At 40.5% G+C, this 21460-nt stretch overlaps 1 protein-coding gene across 1 annotated transcript in view; it reads right to left on the bottom strand.

Annotated features, from left to right (window-relative positions):
- The window catches only part of LOC106091574 (uncharacterized), a 77025-nt gene extending 56177 nt beyond the window's left edge, over window positions 1–20848 (bottom strand). The window contains exon 1 of the mRNA XM_013258127.2: window positions 20825–20848. The gene's annotated coding sequence lies outside the window, so the exon portion shown is untranslated. The remainder of the gene's footprint in view (window positions 1–20824) is intronic.
- Window positions 20849–21460: the final 612 nt, after the last annotated feature.

Raw genomic sequence — 21460 nt, 5'->3', positions numbered from 1 at the left:
TAAATTAATTATTAAATTATTATTAATTAAATTAATTAATTAATTAATTAAATTAATTATTAAATTATTATTATTAAATAGAAAAAAAGTTATTACATTTTTTTTTGGTAGCGGCTTTCATCAGCCACCCTGTATATACATTTTCTGAGTATTCAGAAAGAACATTTTTGAATTATTTACACTGATTTTTTATATGCCAAGATAATTAGTTTTGAGCGTTTTTTTACGTTCATTGGTATCTATTTTTTTTATTTTGGTTTTAAATTTTTTTTTTTTTTTTTGGCAGTTAACTCGATTTTTGGTTTAATTTCTGTTTGTTTTGATCTTCATTAGTTATGGCTACTAATACGGTTGATAAGGGTGCGAATGAGGTTAGGGTAGATGATGTTATTACATGCAATGCTTGTGGCGAATCGATAGCTTCCGCCTCGTCGGTACGGAAGATCGCATGTGGCCATATTTTCCATAAGGCTTGTTTGGATAGGGCAATCAAGACAAGGCCTTTCTGTCCTATATGTGACACAAGGATTGTCACGGAATCAGGTACCTCGAGTGCAGCCCCCGTTAAGACAAGGTCTCAGGCAAAGCAGGCCAATAATCCGGTTTCGTTGGCCACAGGTCCGGCTCAGAATGTAGGCAGTGCAGATATGACTGGCAATGCTGCTAACGTAGCACAGACACAAGGAATCACACAGTTGGTAACAGACCTCGTTTCGGCCCAACAGGCACAGTTCATGGCTGACTTTAGTGCTCAAATGAGTCAAATTATAGAAAGGCAAATTGCATCAAGTTTCGCGGCATTAGGAGTTTCAAATTCACCCAATGGCCCATCTCGGCAACGTCAGACCTCCCCACAGCAAATGCAGACACTCCCTGTTGTTGAGAACCGTACATTTAGGGAACTTTTTGGTATAACATCGCATATAGATCAACCTGGGGGCTCTCAGAATAGGCATCCCCCGTCTAATGCTCAAGCTGTTCTAAATACGTCCTCCTATGGCAGCTCTTCGTCTTCTGACTTGACTTCTCGTCCAGATAAGGTCTTACAGATAATATCCAACTGGAAGCTAAAGTTTAATGGTGGTCAGAATGGTATCTCGGTTGACAATTTTATTTATCGGGTTGAGGCATTGACCGCTCAGACACTGCAAGGTAACTATGATTTGCTCTGTGGGAATGCTAGTTCGTTGTTCGATGGCAAAGTGAATGATTGGTTTTGGCGGTATCATCGCTCAGTAAATTGTATCCGGTGGCAAGATTTGTGCAGAGCTCTTCGTGAGCAGTATCAGGACTCTAGGACGGATGTTGATTTACGAGAGTTGATACGGGAGCGCAAGCAAAAGCCCAACGAATCCTTCGATAGTTTCTATGATTCTATAGTATCTCTGACCGATAGGCTTAGGACCCCATTATCTGATGGGTTGTTGGTGGAAATCCTTAGGAGAAATTTACTGCCCGAAATCCAACATGAGATCTTGAATATAGAGATAAGATCGTTGCAGCACTTGCGCGACACATGCAGGAGACGTGAGTTTTTTATGCAGGATATGCGCCGTAGGCACGGGTTGGCTATTTCGAAACCTGTTCCAATACCCAAGAGATTATCTGAACTAGATGCTGACGAGAATGTTGTATTGACAGATCCACCTGATGAGATTTCGGCGATTAATTTTGTATGCTGGAACTGCGGGCAGGGTGTTCATCGATATCAAGATTGCCTTGAGGAGAGAACAATCTTTTGTTATGGTTGTGGAGCTCCCAATACATATAGACCAAACTGCGCGAAATGTGCTTCAAAAAACGGTCGATTTTGTGCACAAAGGAGTGCACATACGTCGAGCAGAGCGCAGACCGCAGAGATAGAATAGAGATATTGAAACGACCCGCTAACCTTTCTACTACTAATACCCCATATATAACCAGCTCAGACCCCAGTGACAGGAGTTTTCCCAGGAGAATGTCCGAAAGTAACTCCACAAATAAGGAACTATTTCCTTTTAAACCCCTGCACGTCCGCATTAGGGAATACAACCAGGCTCGAGATAGGATATTCAACGATTGTGGCAAGAAAAGAAAATCAGCTCTACGCATGAAAACTTTCTGGGGTAGAGTAAAGATTTTTAATAGGAAGTTAGTTTCCTCTATTTTGAACCGCCCATCCGATGTTCGTCCCTATGCCGAAGTCACCCTTTTTGGGAAAAGGATGCTTGGCCTCTTGGACACAGGCGCTTCTATTACATGCATTGGTTCGGACGCTGCACGAAATTTTTTGGAGTCAGGTGCGCCTTTCAAGAAGCTTAAATCTACTGTCCAGACGGCTGATGGAAAGGGACAGAATGTTGTTGGGTATACGAAGGCTTTTGTTACATTTAGAGATAGTGAGATGCCCATAACCGTTTTTATAGTGCCAGGTTTGGATAAGGACCTCTTTCTTGGAATAGATTTCTGGGAGATGTTTAATTTGTTGCCCGCTGAATTTCGAAACGATAGAATATCCTCTTCGTCCAGTTTATGCGAAATTTCCACTCAAATACCTTTGACAAATTCTCAAAAACATCGGCTCGATCGTTTGGTGTCCCTTTTTCCTTCGTATTCAAAGGAGGGGTTAGGAAGGACTGACGTGCTGTGCCACAGCATTGACACCGGAGACGCCAAGCCGATAAAACAACGCCATTTTCCCGTGTCCCCTGCCATCGAAAAACTGATATACGAGGAGATAGACCGCATGATAGCGTTAGATGTGATAGAGGAATCAAATAGTCCCTGGTCTTCTCCTGTGGTTCTACACAGGAAGCCAGGTAAAAACAGGTTATGTCTTGATAGCAGGAAATTAAACTCGGTCACCATAGGCGATGCTTACCCCTTGCCCCAAATTGACGGCATTCTGAGCAGGTTACCCAAAGCTCAATTTATAACTAGCCTTGATCTAAAGGATGCCTTTTGGCAGATTCCTTTAGACCAGAAGTCACGAGAAAAGACAGCATTTACCGTCCCGGGGAGGCCGTTGTACCACTTTAAGGTTATGCCCTTCGGGTTGTGTAACGCTCCCCAGACCATGTCCCGTTTGATGGATAAGGTCATACCTCCGGATTTAAGGGCGGAAGTGTTTGTCTACCTTGATGATCTTCTGGTCATATCGGAATCTTTCGAGAGGCATCTACAGGTACTAGGCTCTGTAGCTAACAAGATTCGTGAATCTGGTCTTACCATTAACATTGAGAAAAGCCATTTTTGTGTCCCAGAAGTAAAGTATTTAGGCCATGTGGTGGGTAATGGGGTTATTCGAACCGATCCGGAAAAAGTGTCCGCCATCACTGAGTTTCCTGCACCGAGATCGGTAAAACAAGTTCGCAGGTTTTTAGGCATGACAGGATGGTATAGAAAGTTTATCAGGGACTATGCATCTATTACTACGCCTATAACTGATTTGTTAAAAGGTAAAAAGAAATTTGTATGGACCGAGGAAGCCCAAAAAGCTTTTGAGGTTTTAAAGTCTCACTTGTGCTCAGCACCTGTTTTACATAGCCCCAATTTCTCGCAGCCTTTTTATATACACTGCGATGCCAGCAAAACAGGTATAGGAAGCGTACTGGTACAGAAGAATGCGGAGGGTGAAGAAGTTCCTATCGCCTTTATGTCGAAGAAACTCAACAAAGCCCAACGCAACTATTCGGTTACCGAACAGGAATGCTTAGCAGCAATGCTAAGTGTTAAAAAATTTAGACCTTATGTCGAAGGACATGAGTTCACTATCATCACTGACCATGCGTCATTGAAGTGGCTCATGTCCCAGACTGATCTAAGTACAAGGTTGGCTCGGTGGGCTTTAAAACTTCAGGGATACAAATTTAACATTCAGCATAGGCGCGGTAGTTTGAACATAGTCCCTGACACACTTTCTAGGGCCAATACGGAGGACATGTCCGCTCTAGGTCTGCAAAGTCTGTCTGCCATTGATGTTGACTCTGGGTTCTTCGTAGACTTAAACTCTACGCATTTTAAGTCGGATGAGTACCGACAACTGCTGGACCAAATGGGAAGGAATAAAGAACAATTTCCCGACATTAGAATTGTGGACGGATATTTATATCGACGGACTGAACATGCGACTGGTGAACAGATTCACGATGATCTTGTATGGAAGCTTTGGGTACCGCGAGAATTAGTACCTGATGTGCTAAGGAGAGCACACGATAATCCGTTGTCGTCACATTGTGGAATAAATAAAACTCTAGCCAGAATCCGTCAATTTTTCTTTTGGCCCAACTTGGCCGTTGACGTTAAAGAGTACGTTAATAGTTGCGAGGTGTGTAAATCTGTAAAGCATCCGAATATAGTTCTTCGACCTCCAATGGGTAAGACCCCTGAAACCTGTAGGTTTTTCCAGAAACTCTATGTTGATTTTTTAGGTCCGTATCCCCGAACAAGAACAGGTCATATAGGCATCTTTATAGCTCTGGACCACTTCTCTAAATTTCCATTCCTTAAACCAATCAAGAAGTTTACCTCAGACATTGTCGTGAAGTACCTTGAGGGTGACCTTTTTCACACCTTTGGGGTACCAGAAACCATCGTATCCGACAATGGTTCCCAATTTAAATCGGTTGGTTTTAATCAGCTATTGAAAAGATATGGCGTTAGTCATGTTTATACGGCCATCCACTCCCCTCAGGCCAACGCTTCGGAGAGGGTCAATCGCTCTGTATTAGCTGGTATAAAATCCTACATTGAACCCAACCAAAGGAACTGGGACGAGTTGTTAAGTAGCATATGTTGCTCATTGCGTTCATCGAAACATTCGGCTATTGGTACCTCCCCCTATTATTTGGCATTTGGACAGAACATGATCACCAATGGTGCAGTGTACCCTTTACTTCGCCAGCTGGAACTGTTAGAAGACCGTTCTGTTAGGTTTGATCGGAACGATTCAAGGGACATCATGGCTAAAAGGGCTGCTGAATCTGCTCAGAGGCAATTCTTGAGGAATGAGAAGGTCTACAATCTGCGTTCAAGGGAAATATCTTACAATGTAGGACAGGAGGTGTACCGTAGGAACTTTAGGCAAAGTAACTTCGAGCAGGGTTACAATGCGAAGCTCGCTCCTACGTTTCTTAAGGCGCGTGTAAGGAAGAAGATCGGTAATTCTTACTATGAGCTAGAAGATCTCAGGGGTAATTCAGTAGGAACCTACCATGCCAAGGACATCCGTCAATAGGTCGCTTTTGAATGTATTTGTTCGGCAAGTGGTATCAGCTTCTGGTTGAACACCCCGAAGTCTGATTTTGGCTGGGGGGATTGTAAGGGGTTCACTTGCCTGCTTGATTTTTCTTTGAAAAGGCCCAATCAAACTGGCTTGAATTGTTTCTATGATTGTGCTATTTGCCATCATACACGGCGCCATCTACATTTGAAGTTGCTAGCGATAAATCGATTAGATTTTTATGCCATTGGGCTGTTGAGGTTTTTTTTCTTGCTTTGCTTACCACTAGCCTGGAAGTTCGTAGATCGGCTTCCGCGTCGAGAAGGTTTCATTACCTCGGAATTAACTTTACTCGGCCATTTTGTCATTAGATCCACACCAGTGAAGTTTTCTTAAAATTTAATTATATTTGGAGGAAGTCACAGTAATTTTTTTTCCTTTGTGTCTTAATATTTTTTTTTATGACTGATTCGGTGAATTTGCCAGCCAAATTAGTCCTATTCGGTGGTGGGAAAAAATTTCTTTTGATTTCTATAATCATACCGGATCTGATTGGGCAATTTTCCATTAAAAGTTTTTTTTATATAATTGGTATCGGTGCCATCTCGCAGAAGCGGTGAGTCTGTTTAATTCGGCCTGGCAGAGAAAGGGAATAATTTGATTTGTGTCTTTTATTCTCTCTTATTAGGATTGGCACCAAACTCTGAATAAAACTCATTTATAGAAAGGTGTCAAGAAGGCACTAGTTTATGTATTTGGATCACGCATTGAGTGCAGAAATACAGGAATGCCCAGCACTGGTAACGGCTCCCCACCATTCAGTCACATTAATTGAGCTTTAAGTATCAGATCGACCACATTGGAGAGTACATGTCATACAGTGCTATAAGATAAGAAGCAACAAGAATTAAATTTTTATGAAAGCCGTGCCTAGAACTCCCCGTGGTTTATTAAACTCGTTTGAAATTTGTGGGAGCTTGTGTAATTGGCCGCTAAAGATTACGAGAACTGGGAAAATTGTGATTCAATCTTGAACCATCAAGTAGTGCGGCAATTTGATGGTTTGAAGGCGAAATTTGTAATACGAGAAGTACCCAAGAAATTCTGCAGACTGGCGTAAATATGCTGATTTTTGTGGATTTTTTAGAAATGAGGAGGTTTTCCTATTTTCTTTTTTTTATAGTTTAATTAATAATTTTGGTCTTGAGCTGTTTTTTTTTATTACATGTTAAACAACGTTTTGCCTCTTATATCTAAAGTTTTAAGTGCTTAATTAAATAACTTTTTATTTCCCCTTGCCTTATATCCATAACATATTAATAACATACATTACATCTGGTTACAAGCAAAACAGGTAAACGCACGAATGCACATACATATTTTTTTTTGTATCATACATATGTACATACACTCTGTTCTGCTTGTAGCTAGACTTTGACAACAATTGAAACATACAGTCAATAATAATTGTCGCTTTGCAGGTCAATGTCTATCAACATTGTAGCCGAAACACAAGCCAATAGATCGATATTGTCATATTCTGTAAATTACTCCCCCATACACAGCCACCAGCGCTCATCGAAAGGCCTTTCGACGTTGGAGCAACATTTTTTTTGTATGGCATGCTGAATGTGAGTAATGTTTATTTATTCTCTTTATATTCTATATTGCAACTTGGGTGACCATATCTGTTTCTTGATGAGCGTTTAAACACATTAGAGTGGGTAATAATTTTCGGTTATGAAACATTTGGTTGAATATTTTTGCATATAAATTTTAAGACTTTTAGATGCTAATAAGTTAATTTGTTTTTTTATATACTGGCACACTAAGTAATTTTTTTCCTGTTATAAAATTTAAGAATATGATTAAAGCCCAACTTAACTTACTAGTAATAACTAAAATACCATGAAAATTACTTATGGATTTAATAAACCTAAAATGAATTTGAACTAACTCGTTTAAGCATCCTGTTTGATTTGCCGATGGGCTAGATAGTTAGGCCACTGTGATGTTAGGGGTCTTAGGAACAAATTTGTATTTCGGTTGGCATTCCTATGACCAGGCTGGGAGGGCAATATGGACGAATCACCACCTTTACGTCTGTCCAAAGAAATGGACCAACGAAATCACTGCCTACATTTTCCCCCTTTATCCTCGTTCCTTTTTGCACGTATAAATAAAGTAATTTAATTGTAGCGAACAAATGGCTAGAGAAGCATCGAACCTATCCCTCCGACGAGCTAGTAGGCCGGTCCCATATACGTGCGCTAGCTTCTAGAACCACAAACTTCCTTCAGACTTTCGGTTATATGCTACAGCACACAATTGCAATTATTTGCTAGCCTATGGGGTGTTTGTGTACGTACAAAGTATATGCAATAGAGTGAGTATTTTTGCCAAACACTGTTCTATATGATAAAATACTAACCCTTTCTCTCTAGTAGGAGAGACACAATAGAATATGCCCAGTACACGAATAAACGCTTGCGGCTATCGAAATACTTTTGAATTAAAAACATTTTGGGTTAACAACAAAAGGTAGGTTCTTTTACCATAGACGAAGCTGTTGAAGGGTTTACAATGAACAAAGTTAGTTACGTTCAATAATACTACGCTCATGGCTAACGTTTGATATGTTGAAACAAAACGTTAAACGGTTACAGTAAAAGCAAAACTTTTTGATTTGAAGTATTTTGTCGGTCGTAAAAATTTCCCAAACGTTTTATTTATTTTTATTGCAGAGAGCATAAGTTTTTTCCGATTTGCCTTAATTTTGACGAATTGAGTTCTCTTATGACTTCCAATATTTATTATAAAAATAAATCTTTCACAAACTGTTATAACCGAATTCCGTGTATGATAATTTGAATTCACAGAAGGCATATTTTTAACGGGTTTCGTTGAAATTGTATGCAAGAAAAGCGTTGCGCATAATTTTAAGAATCGGTTGATAAATGGGCTTGCAAAGCTTTTAGAAGTGAAAATCGGACGATACATACTATATCTAAATCTTAACCGATTTCTATGAATGTCGAGAGCTTTAAGAGAATTATTCGTGCCAAATTTCGTGAATATCGGTTAAAAGATGTTAAGAGAATGTATTATTGCAATGTTATTTCAAATCGGACGAACATACATATATTGGGTTGACCAAAAAGTAATTGCGGATTTTTTAAAAGAAAGTAAATGCATTTTAATGATACTTAGAATGAAATGTAATCATATATACTTTTTTTACACTTTTTTCTAAAGCAAGCTAAAAGTAACAGCTGATAACTGACAGAAGAAAGAATGCAATTACAGAGTCACAAGCTGTGAAAAAATTTGTCAACGCCGACTATATGAAAAATCCGCAATTACTTTTAGGGCAACCCAATATATGGGAGCAACATTCAAATCTGTTCCGATGCCCTTCAGTCTAAATAGACTTTGTCTCAAAAAATTTTTATCCCAAATTTGATGATTATCTAATGAAAGAAAATTGGAGATCCGTATTTTGTACACAAATGAATATGGGCCAACAGACAGGGGGACAAACAGAAGGAAAGATAGATATAGCTTAACCGAATCATACGATCTTTTTGAGTCGATCCGTATACTTATTAATGGGTCTATCTTCCTTCGGTTGTTATACCCTGTACCACAGTGGTGGTGTAAGGTACAAAAACCGAAACAAACAGACACTCTTTCATGTGAAGATCACCCTTAAACCAAAAATATATACTAAGTATATTTTCTATAGCCTACAAATGTTAAAGTGTTATTAGATATAAAAAAAATATTTACCAAATAACAAAATAAAATTTGTAATTTATTATCGGTATATTTCTTTTCAATATTCAATAATAACGTCATAACATTGTTGGTAAACATTTACCTAACAGAGTAATGACAAACATAATTGAGTTCTCTTTCTCCCAATAATATGATGAAGTTGTTTAATTCTCTCAAAATCAAGGAAAAAAAGAAGAGGGTAGCCGGCATCAAATACCTCCAATTCGCCTATTAATCTCTTCCATCTCTTACTCTCAATTATAGAGATGACTCGATGGTGGCACACAGAGAGATAGCAGAGTAATGAAAAAAAATAAAATGTTTTGTTTTTATGTTTTCCTAACCCATGGTTTTTCGTTCGCATTGTTGTAATCAAATAGCAAAGAAATTTAAACAAGCCTAGAAATGTATACTCGGATTTATGGGCTGATGGGTGGTGTGAAGGCGGAGGTGGAGGTGATGCTCACCAACCATGACATCATGTCATTAAAAGGCAGCGCTGTCAAATCAACATCTGTTTGAGAAGAATTTTGTTGTTTTTCGTTCATCGAATTGGGTTAACTCTACATTGGGCATAACGACTGGGCACATTGAAATATGCCAAATGATCAAAAAGGTTTAATTGATACAAAAACGTAAACATTTTAGAATTTTATCAACACTAATAGCGAAATAAACACTTTGGGCAGAAAGATAAATATTTAACTTTGCTATACTTCTGTATACACCACAATATAATGAAGGTTGTAAGAATCTAATTGTTTCGTTTGCTCAACATTTGTTCCACTATCCAAACGTAGAATAGCGTTCCAAGCGCCTCGATCATCTGCGCTCATTCTAAAATCTCTGACACAATATTTCGAGGTGTCTCCCACCACTTGATGTCTCCATCGGGCTTTTAGCCTTCCCGGTTTGCGTGTACCACTGTGTTTGCCTTCCAAAGACTTTTTTGCCGGAGCTTCTTCATCCATTCTGGCAACATGACCTAGCCAAAGCGGCCGTTGTATTTTGATGCGTGTAGCTATGCTTTCGTTGTCATACAGCTCATACAGCTCGTGGTTCATACGTCGCCTATGTTCTCCATTAACGCAAACTGGTCCATATAGAAGAATCTTTCTCTCAAATACTCCAAGCACTGCCTCATCCGCTTTCATAAGTACCCATGCCTCAGAACCATATAACAATACGGGTAGTATCAATGTCTTGTATAGTGTAATCTTCGTCTGTCGAGAGATGACCTTGTTTCTAAACTGCTTACTTAGTCCAAAGTAGCATCTGTTTGCCAGTATTATTCTTCGCCTAATCTCAAAACTGGTGTTTCGGTTATGGCGTTGCCGAGGTAGATAAAGTTACTGACTATCTCAAAGTTGTGGTTCCCAACTTTCTCCATTTTCTTTATCTGCTCGGTTTTGGGAGTTGAAACCATCCATTTTGTCTTATCTCAATTTACTGCCAGATCCATTTTCACTGACTCTCTTTCGATTCTATCAAAGGCAGCAGTTGCTACTTCCGTTGACCGACCTCTGATGTCGATGCCGTCGGCATTGGCGACTCTTTGTTCCTTGTGATTAGTGTGCCATATCTGTTCACATCTGCATCTCGTATAATCTTGTCCAGCAGGATATTAAAGTGATCACACGATAGGCTGTCTCCTTGTCTGAAACCTCGTTTGTTATTGAATGGTTCGGAGAGATTCTTTCCTATTCTTACTGAGGAGCACGTATCAGCAAGTGTCATCCTGCAAAGTCTCATTAATTTTGCAGGGATACCACACTCAGACATGGCTTGAAATAGTTTTGAACGTAAAGGGGTATCGAAAGCGGCTTTGTAGTCAACAAAGAGATGGTAGGTGTTGATAACCTAACCTTACCTGGTCCAGGGTGAATTTCCAGGTCTAAAGCCGCATTGATAGCGCCCAATTATCTCATTGACTTTAGGTTTTAATCTCTCACACAGCACGCTCGATAGTATCTTGTATGCGATGGGGAGGAGACTTATTCCTCTATAGTTGGCACATTCCGTCTTGTCTCATTTCTTGTGTACGGTCCTTCGCACTTCCTGTAAGGCGGTAATATCTGCCTTGTACTTCTCTATAATGAATGCGCACATTCCAGGTGCATATCCGCAAATCATGGTCCTTTTTACGTTTGCGTGGGTCGTCAACATGGGGGGGGTCTGTTTTTACTACTCCTTTGTTTCTCATGGCAGTTCTCATAGTTTTCCGGGGGCGGGTTACTGGCCCAGCGCCCTAATCGCATCGGTTTTGTGGGACTGCACATATATCCCTCCTTGTGGCGAGCCGCTTGCTTCAAGATCCGATGCTCGCCTCCATCCGCCCCTAACCTGGAAGCAGACACTGATGTTGGCCATTGGTTATTGTCATCTCGAGTACCATTGGCACTCAGTATAACCGTTAGTAGGCTGCATCGAAAAGGTCGGTGAGCTGAGGGCGGACCATGAAGTTTCGGATCTGGTCGTGAGGAGGTGGATGTGGTGATGGACGGGTGAAGCTAGATAACGATGTATAGATGAGCAATTAGTAGGCTGCAGCGAAAAGATCGGTGAGCTGAACATGGCTGGACCATGAAAACTTGGAGCTGGTCGAGTTGGTGTGTGTGGAATTCTGATGTTTTGAAAGTTTTAACACGGTGTCGATGCTATTCCTCGTGACTAACATACTGTATACGGTGTGTGTGTGAATGTTTCAGTGGCACTCCTGCTTTGGCTCAGGCTTGTGCTGAGTCATTTCGGGTTACGCCACCTAATTTCTGACTGTTTCTAAATGACGTGTTGCTACGGGATGGTGTTTGCATCATCCCATAAGGTGACCAGTCCGGAACTGTCTGGGTTTCAACTGGTAGTAGTTTAACTACGTGGTCGAACCAGAGTTCTTAATCTGGTACCACGAGAGTCAGGAGCCCCTGGAACTTTGGTTGCAGCCTGACTTTTGGTGAGGCCCCAGTTGGGAGCAACGTGGTGGCTGTGGTTTAACACCTTAAATAGCAGGAAGGGCATTTCGATGCTCGGTGTGGAGTTGCTTGTACACAACCGGGTGCCGCGACCCATAGAACCCAAAGAGTTTTGGATAGTGCTCTGCTCCTAATCAAGGGGGAAGACATGTCCTGATAACGGGAACTCGAATTGGTACCCATGCTAGCTTCGGCTATATATGGGGGCGTTGGTAGACGCATCGTTTTCACCTGTGGTTAAGAGCCCTGCAGTATTAAGCCATTGTGGCAGATCCCTGCATAAAACCCCATTTGGACTTTTGGTACCTGTTCACAATCGGCATCATTCGGTCTATAAGCTGAATTAACCGATCTCCCGATTTGATCTCCCGATTTGACATCTTGAGCTGATGGGAGTCGCAATTTTCATCCGATTTGGCTGAAATTTCACACTTAGTGTTCTTTTATGACTTCCAACAACTGTGTCAACTTCGGTCCAAATCGGTCTATATCCTGATATAAACCGATCGCCCGATTTGGATTCTTGAGACCCTGGTTATCTGATACTGCTGTTCCGTTATGATTTCCAAAAACTGTGTCAACTACGATCCAAATCGGTCTATAATCTGATGCAGCTCTCATATAAACCGATCTCACGTTTTGACTTCTAGGGCCCTGGAAGCCGCAATTTTTGTCCGATTTGGCTGTAATTTGGCATGTAGTGATCTGTTATTACTTCCAACAATTTTGTTGAGTACGGTCCAAATCGGTCCGTATCCTAATATAGCTCCCATATAAACCGATCTCACGATTTGACTTCTTGAACCCCTGGAAGCCGAAATATTTTGCCGATTGGCCTGAAATTTTGCATATAGTGTTTTGTTATGACTTCCAACAACTGAGCTAAGTACGGTTTAAATAGGTCTATAACCTGATATATCTCTTATATAAACCGATCTTACGATTTGACTTCTTGAGCCTCTGGAATCCGCAATTGTTATCCGATACGGCTTAAATTTTGCATGTAGTGTTCTGTTATGACTTTCAACAACTGTGTTAAGTACTGGAGTACCTGGAAGCTTTAATTTTTGCTGGTTTGACAGATGTTTGGTATGTAGAATAAAATGATATAAATTTGCAGCTGAATCCATGATTCGGCCTGGCCCAAGATTCGGCATGGCCGAACTTAGCACGCTCTAATTTTTGACTTTATCCCAAATTGCTGTGGCATGTGAGAAGAATTAGTAAGAAATGTCAAATGTGACATCAAGTATTTTGGTACACTTGATGGTCGGAATTGTCACTCCGTTGGCCATCACATTCAGCTTCCTACGCACCTCATGCGTATGTGTAGTGAACAATGTGCTGAAGATTTGGTGGCAGATATCTTCCGATTTCTTGCAACGAAATAAGAGGCAAATTCGTTAAGGTAGACGTTCAACCTATCGCAGATGTCATCAATGGGTGCGGGGGTCTAATGCCATGATCGTACAATCGTCCGCATATGATACGATCTATATGCCGTCTGGAGGAGGTGGAATGGAGCTAAGGTAGAGGTTAAACAGTGCCGCAGATATCACCCCGCCTTGGGGAACACCCTGTTTCACTCTACGGTGTTTCGATTTCTTATCCTCAAATTCCACAAATGAATGGCGACCACACAGATAATTCGCGATCCATCGTTTCAGGACTGGCTGGACGTATTGGACGTATTGGCGATGTCCTCAAAGAGTTTGGCTTTGGATGGCACTGCACCTATCGAATGCAGTGCCACGATGACCGTCCGATCACATAGCCTGGGCTGATTGAAGCCACGGCAAATGTGTGCATCTTAGCTTTTGGTGAGACTAGGGAGATCGGTCTGCACGACTCCCCCTTACCCGGGTCGTTTCCAGGCTTCAGTAGCGGGATCACTCTGCCCATTTTCCAGACATCGGGTTCTATAAGAGTGTTCAAAGACAGGTTGAGGACAGTTGTAAGGTACTCGACTCCAGGTTGATTCGGATTCTTCAGCATCAGTGTGGAGATTCCGACGGGGCCCAATGCCTTGGATGACTTGTCATCACGGAAGACATTCGTAATTTCGTCCACGGTTAATTGTGATGGCTGCCCATCGGCTCGGAGACCACGAATACGACGATTAGCTCTCCTCCTAGCCTTGTCACTCTCAGGATGCACAATAAATTGACGGTTGAACAAAGTGGTCCATCTCTTCAGATCAATCACAGTTACGTCGCCAAATGTCTACCAAATGTCGCCAAATGTCTACCCCTTGGTTCGAGAGTGACTTAATAGTAGACCACAGCTTGTCTAAACCCGTACCTAAGTTATATTGCTCCACATGTTCTAGCCACAAATACCGCTTATGTTCGTTGACTACCCTGTTAATTTCCAGATTCAGCTCGCCGATTCTTGTGTTAGTGGGGTGCGTGCAACGAATCCCATTAAGCTCGTCTGAGAGTATCACTGCCGGCCCCGGGAAATTGGGCCGCACCTGTGGAATTCGAACGGCTGCTGCTTTAATAATGTCTCGGAATTTCCTCTCGGCCACAAGCACATTTGAGAGGGATGTCAGTTCACTGAAGAGGCGATTGGTGTACTCTCTGAAGCCAACCCAATCGGCCTTTTTTTGATTGATAAACGTCCGGCGCTCAGAGGTTGTGAAGTCGGGTGGTCAGTCGATGGTGAGAATTATGCGAAGGTTGTCTGATCCCAAAGAAATGACGGCTTGTCATGTTACGTTGCTCATTTGAGGGAGGTCCTGCTCGTTTTACATCCGTTTTGTAGCTTTATACCCCATATCACTACTGTGGTACAGGGTATTAAACCTTAGTGTATTGACTTGTAACACTCAGAAGAGATAGAGCGAAAAATAATTATACGGCCTGTCGGTTTGTCCATTTTTCTAACCTTGTTAATTTTTGTACAAAGTACCTAGATATCCCGGGGATAGTAAAGGGTGATTTTTTTGAGGTTAGGATTTTCATGCATTAGTATTTGACAGATCACGTGGGATTTCAGACATGGTGTCAAAGAGAAAGATGCTCAGTATGCTTTGACATTTCATCATGAATAGACTTACTAACGAGCAACGCTTGCAAATCATTGAATTTTATTACCAAAATCAGTGTTCGGTTCGAAATGTGTTTATTCACCGTTCAGCGATGAGGCTCATTTCTGGTTGAATGGCTACGTAAATAAGCAAAATTGCCGCATTTGGAGTGAAGAGCAACCAGAAGCCGTTCAAGAACTGCCCATGCATCCCGAAAAATGCACTGTTTGGTGTGGTTTGTACGCTGGTGGAATCATTGGACCGTATTTTTTCAAAGATGCTGTTGGACGCAACGTTACGGTGAATGAACACATTTCGAACCGAACACTGATTTTGGTAATAAAATTCAATGATTTGCAAGCGTTGCTCGTTAGTAAGTCTATTCATGATGAAATGTCAAAGCATACTGAGCATCTTTCTCTTTGACACCATGTCTGAAATCCCACGTGATCTGTCAAATACTAATGCATGAAAATCCTAACCTCAAAAAAATCACCCTTTATTATCTGGGGATAATATATATATCAAGTTTGTATGACAATTAACGCAGGTCCTCTGCCGAGTTTCTCGAATAGAAAATTGGCTGTAACGACTCCCTATAACTTTGTGACTATGTAACTTTTTCGTGGGATTTCTCTGATAAAGCGATTTGTACTATACTTGGCACGAATATAAAAAGTTCTAATACTACTCTAAATTGTAAATTTGCCCATGACCATACCATTGAGGAATAGGGACAAGGAAAGCCACCGTAGCACAGCGGTTAGCATATCTGCGAATGACGCTTGTGTTCGAATCCTGGCGAGAACATCAGAAAAAAATGTTCAGCGGTGGTTATCCCCTCCTAATGCTGGCGACATTTATGAGGCACTTCGCCATGTTAAAACTTCTACCCAGAGAGGTGTCGCTCTGCGGCACGCCGTTCGGACTCCACTATAAAAAGATTATGAACTACCTTACACATTCCAGGGAAACGGGAATCTGTGGGTATGCCTCTAGCGACATGTTAGCTAAGTTTTTAGGACCAGGCCCGAAGGACAACAAATGATAGATAGTCAAAAAGAGGGGGCTGTGAGCATTCAAAAAACTATGTGGCCTAATCTAGGCTTGAAAAGGTCTACCGCTTTGCTGTCACTGGCTAGAACAGACGTCTCAGTCATTGTGTCCATCATAACAGGTCACTATCTAATCAGAAACCATGCTGACAGACTGTCCGGTGGAGCTTTATCTGGATGACCTCCATCATTGGTCCTTCGGTTAATGGAAATCTCGGGAGTGGGTGATGGTCTCCTGTCCTGATGTTTCCATATTAGCATCTTTGCCTATCCCAGTCTTCCAAATATTGAGGAAGTCGGTAATGGTTAATTAGACTGTATTTAATCCCCCGTCCGCGCACTACCTAATGTTCCAATATTAGGATTTCCGCCGCTCCTAGTCTTTCAAACCTAGAGTAACTGAACTTCTTGGGAGTAGGTGATGGTTCCATCGTGTGATGGCAGAGGCAATATTAACACAGAAAGAACATGCCGAATCAGAAAGAATTTCACTCAGTTTACCAATTTCGGCGGCAAGGGTTATTGTTAAACAAGCGCCATAATATTTCGTATTAAGCTTATTGGGATCAAAGTTTTAGCTCAAAATCTTCATTTTAAAAAACTGATTTCAATAGACAATAGACGGTTTTCGAACATGTGTTGTGTTCTGAAGGGGGTCCACCCACACAAATTACGAGGTGCGAGTTTAGAGGGCCCATCTTTAAGCTGCGCTTTGCATCGGCAGAATGTATTGACACCGCCAAAAGTTCGTTGGAAGTATCCGCACTCTCTAAGGCGCAAAACTCAACCTGGTGAGAAAGATGGATCCCCCCAGCTAACAAAGATGATGATCTTTATCAAGAGTGGGGCGTCAATTTTCGACGGAACGCGTGATGGAACTCTTAAATAACCTAAACCAAGGTCTCGTAAGCCCGTAACAGGAGGATTTATTGTCGTATTTTGATGAAATCAGAGACAGGAACATTCTACTCGCCTTGGCTATGATATCGACATCATAGATCGGTCACCGGAAGTAGTCAGTGAAAATGGGTCTGACAGTAAATGGAGATAAGACGAAATGAATGGTTTCAACTCCCAAAACTCCTTGTACAACCGATCAGATAAAGAAAATGGAGAAAGTTGGGAACCACCAGAGACCAGTTTTGAGATAAAGTGAAGAATATTGCTGGCAAACAGATGCTACTTTGGATAAGTTAGCAGTTTAGAAAAAGGCCACCTCTCGACAGACGAAGATTACACTATACAAGACACTGATACTACCCGTGTTGTTACATGGTTTTGAGGCATGGGTACTTGTGAAAGCAGACGGGGTAGTGTTTGGGGTGTTTGAGAGAAAGATTCTTTGTAAAATATTGGGTTGCCCAAAAAGTAATTGCGGATTTTTTAAAAGAAAGTAAATGCATTTTTAATAAAACTTAGAATGAACTTTAATCAAATATACTTTTTTACACTTTTTTTCTAAAGCAAGCTAAAAGTAACAGCTGATAACTGACAGAAGAAAGAATGCAATTACAGAGTCACAAGCTGTGAAAAAATTTGTCAACGCCGACTATATGAAAAATCCGCAATTACTTTTTGGGCAACCAATATATGGACTAGTTTGCGTTAATGGAGAGCTGTATGAGCTGTATGACGACGATAGCATAGTTACACGTATCAAACAACAACGGTTGCGTTGGCGGGGCCATGTTGTCAGAATGGATGAAGAGAATCCAGGATAGAAGTCTTTTGAAGGCAAAAACGGTGGTAAACGCAAAACGGGACGACCAAAACACCGATGAAAGATCAAGTGGTGGGAGACACCTCGAAACTTGGTGTCAGAGATTTAAGAATGAGCGTAGTAGATCGAGGCGCTTGGAACGCTAGTTTGTGTTCGGCTAGTGGAACAAATGTTGTGTCATAGCCAATTAAAATATTAAAAGCCATAAGGAAAGGCAAAAGTCGGGCGTTGCCGACTATATAATACCCTACATCACCTAATCTACGTACTAATTTTAATATATAGAACTCATTTCCAGTGCTTGGAGTGTTTGAGAGAAAGATTCTTCGTAAAATATATGGACTAGTTTGCGTTAATGGAGAGCTGTATGAGCTGTATGACAACGATAGCATAGTTACACATATCAAAATACAACGCGTTTGCTGGGTCATGTTGTCAGAATGGATGTAGAAGTTCCAGGAAAGAAGTCTTTGAAGGCAAAAACGGTGGTACACGCAAACCGGGACGACCAAAATCCCGATGAAAGATCATGTGGTGGGAGACACCTCGAAACTTGGTGTCAGAGATTTAAGAATGAGCGTAGCAGTTCGAGCCGCTTAGAATGCTAGTTTATGTTCGGCTAGTGGAACAAATGTTGTGTCATAGCCAATTAAAATATAAAATGCCATAAGTAAAGGCAAAAGTCGGGCGTGGCCGACTATATAATACCCTATACCACCTAGTCTACGTACTGATTTTAATATATGAACTCATCCCAAGTCAAGTCAGACTTTAGTTTTCACACCTCTTGAAATATGGAATAAAATTATATACCATTTCCTTACGATAGAACAAAAATTCTGGATATCTACAGCCTTAAAAAGTCATATCGGATAAAAGATATATATGGGAGCAATTTCTAAATTTAGGACGTCAAATGTCTCACACCCAATATTGTAGAGATCTGACCAAAATTGTGACTTTTACTGCCTTAAAAGTCCATATCGAATGAAATATATATATATGGGAGCTATATCTAAATCTGAACCGATTTTGACAAAATTTTGCACACATATGTAGATGTCAAATAAAACACATCGCGCCAAATTTGGTAAAGATTGGAGCAAAATTGTGGCTGATACAACCTTAAAACTCCATATCGAATGAAATATATGTGTGGAAGCTATATCTAAATCTGAACCGATTTTGACAAAATTTTGCACACATATGGAGACGTCAAATAAAGCACTTCGGGCTAAATTTTGTAAAGAACGAACCAAAATTGTGGCTTCTACAGCTTTACAAGGCCATATCGGATGAAATATATATGTGGAAGCTATATCTAAATCTGAACCGATTTTTTTTTTACATGAATAGTGTTCGTCCTTGGGTCAAAAAGTGGCATATGCAAAATGTCATGATAATCGGAGTATAAATGCGACCTGTACCATGATCACAAGCATACATGGACAGACAGACAGACAGACGGGCATAGCAAAATCGAATTAGGAAGTGATTTTAAGCCGATCGGTATGCTTAACAATGGGTCTAGCTCTTCTCCTTCTAAGCGTTGGAAACAAATCCACAAACTTATAATAGCCTGTTCCACAGTGCTGGTGTAGGGTATAAATATAGTTGTTTTTTGCCTTCCGTCATCACACCTAAATATGGTCCAGATCGGACAATATGTAGATATGGCTGCCATAAGACCGATTTGGCGATTGAGGGTCTAAGCCCATAAAAACCACAATCATTTTTTCAAGTTCGCTGAAATTTGAAATAGTGAATTGATTAAAGTCTCCCGATATCCGACTCAAATATGGTTCACATCGGTCTATATTCGGAAATATCCGTCATATAGAGCGATCTGTCGATTAAGGGTCTTGAGTCCATAAAAGCCGCAATTATTATCCGATTTCGCTAAAATTTAAAATAGTGAGTTCATTAAAGCCTACCGATATCTGACTCAAATATGGTTTAGATAGGCTTTATTTAGATATAGCTGCCACGTGGACCGATCTGCCGATTAAGGGTCTAAAGGTCATAACAGCTGCATTTATCAGCCGATTTCGCTGGAATTTGACAAAGTGATTTGTATTAAGCCTTCTGTCAACTGACCACCATATGGTCTAGATCAGACTATAATTAGATATAGCTTCCAAATAGACCTATCATATAATTTAGGGGCTAAATCCCATAAAAAGCGGATTTGTAGCCCGTTTTCGCTGAAACTGTGGCTTGCATAAGAGTTCTCAGGACCTGAACCATATGTAATCCAGATCAGCTCCCATTTGCTTATTACTATGGAAGTTGAGTGGAGTTGTTTTAAAGAGGATGGTTAATTTATCCGTGGTGGCGGGCAGCCAACGTTCGGAGGGCGGAATTTAACACGTTTTTACTTGTTTGTATCCTCATGTATCTTCTGAGTTTTTGCTAAAATTTTGTTATTTAACTTAATTATCTTATTGACTGGCTTGCCAATCTCACCTTTTTCGATTATAAAGTACGCAAATACCAGTTTCTTTATAACCTCTTTTATAAAATATTCGGCTTCGATTGTATACAGCACCAGATTTTAACCAGCTATGAATTAGCATTTTTATTGGCTTTGACTGGTATTTGGCTTGCCGTTTTTGATTTGTTCTGAATGCGGTTTTATATACATACAATCCCATTCTTCCCAAAAAACAAGGGCTTATTTCAGGCTTTGCATGGCATGCAAAGAGTTCCAGTAAGTAGCAAGCCATCAAAAGAAAACTTTTGGTTTATAAAATTAAAATTTCAAAATAATCACTTGCTCATTTGTTTTGATCAAAGTTTGACAAATTTTCTAAGGCTCAAATGTAACCGACTTCCTTGTTAGCCTAATAAAATCCGTATCCTTTCAAATCCTTAACAATAACACCACTTCTGTTGCAGCACTAAACTCAAACTTGAATAAAAGCTTTCTTTGATTTCTCAATTGCTACTCTCTTACTCTCTGGCCCTTGCTCCCACAACCTGGGGCATGAATCTCAAGCACCAAAAACAACCAAGAAAAATAATAACAATACCAAATAGCAATCTCTGTGTGTGTGTGTGTGTAGTACGTACCATCTATCCATTGAAAGCTTTTCCACATCCACATCCAAGAGGTACAAATCAGTTGCGTGCATACTCTCCATTCAAACGGTATACGAGGCGCGGAAGAACGTAAACGCAATTAGAGTAGTGTGATAGAACGCGAATGCGAGCAAAAGCAAATTAATAGTGAAGTAGTGAATGTTGTTTTGAAACACCAAACCAAATCCCTAGAGAAAATAGAAGAAATAAACAACAAAAAGGAAGTCACTAAGCAAAGGTGTAGTAAATTAAAAAAAAATACATATATTTTATACAAAAAAATGCAAGACTAGAAAAAGCGAAAGAAGAATCGCTATAAAGTTAAATCTCCAAAGTGCAATGGCATCGTAAATAGGGATAATGTGAATCTATGACATCTAGGAAAAGAAAAAAAAAGTTAAATATTATCCTTATAGAATTTGCACACAGCAGCAGCAGTGGGCTCAATACTCCCAGGCCCCCACCCATTCATACTCATGTGGTTAATATGTAAATGGCATGGAAAAAGGGATAAATTTATGTGAAGAAAAAAATGTAAAGAAAATAAAATAGAAAAAAAAAACAAAAATAACACAAGCACTCACTCTGCCTGCTAGCAGAGAGAAGCAAATCACGCATTGTGCACAT

Source organism: Stomoxys calcitrans, chromosome 5 (genome assembly GCF_963082655.1).
Source record: "Stomoxys calcitrans chromosome 5, idStoCalc2.1, whole genome shotgun sequence".
NCBI lineage: Eukaryota > Metazoa > Arthropoda > Insecta > Diptera > Muscidae > Stomoxys > Stomoxys calcitrans.
This window is presented reverse-complemented; position numbering and strand designations above follow the sequence as displayed.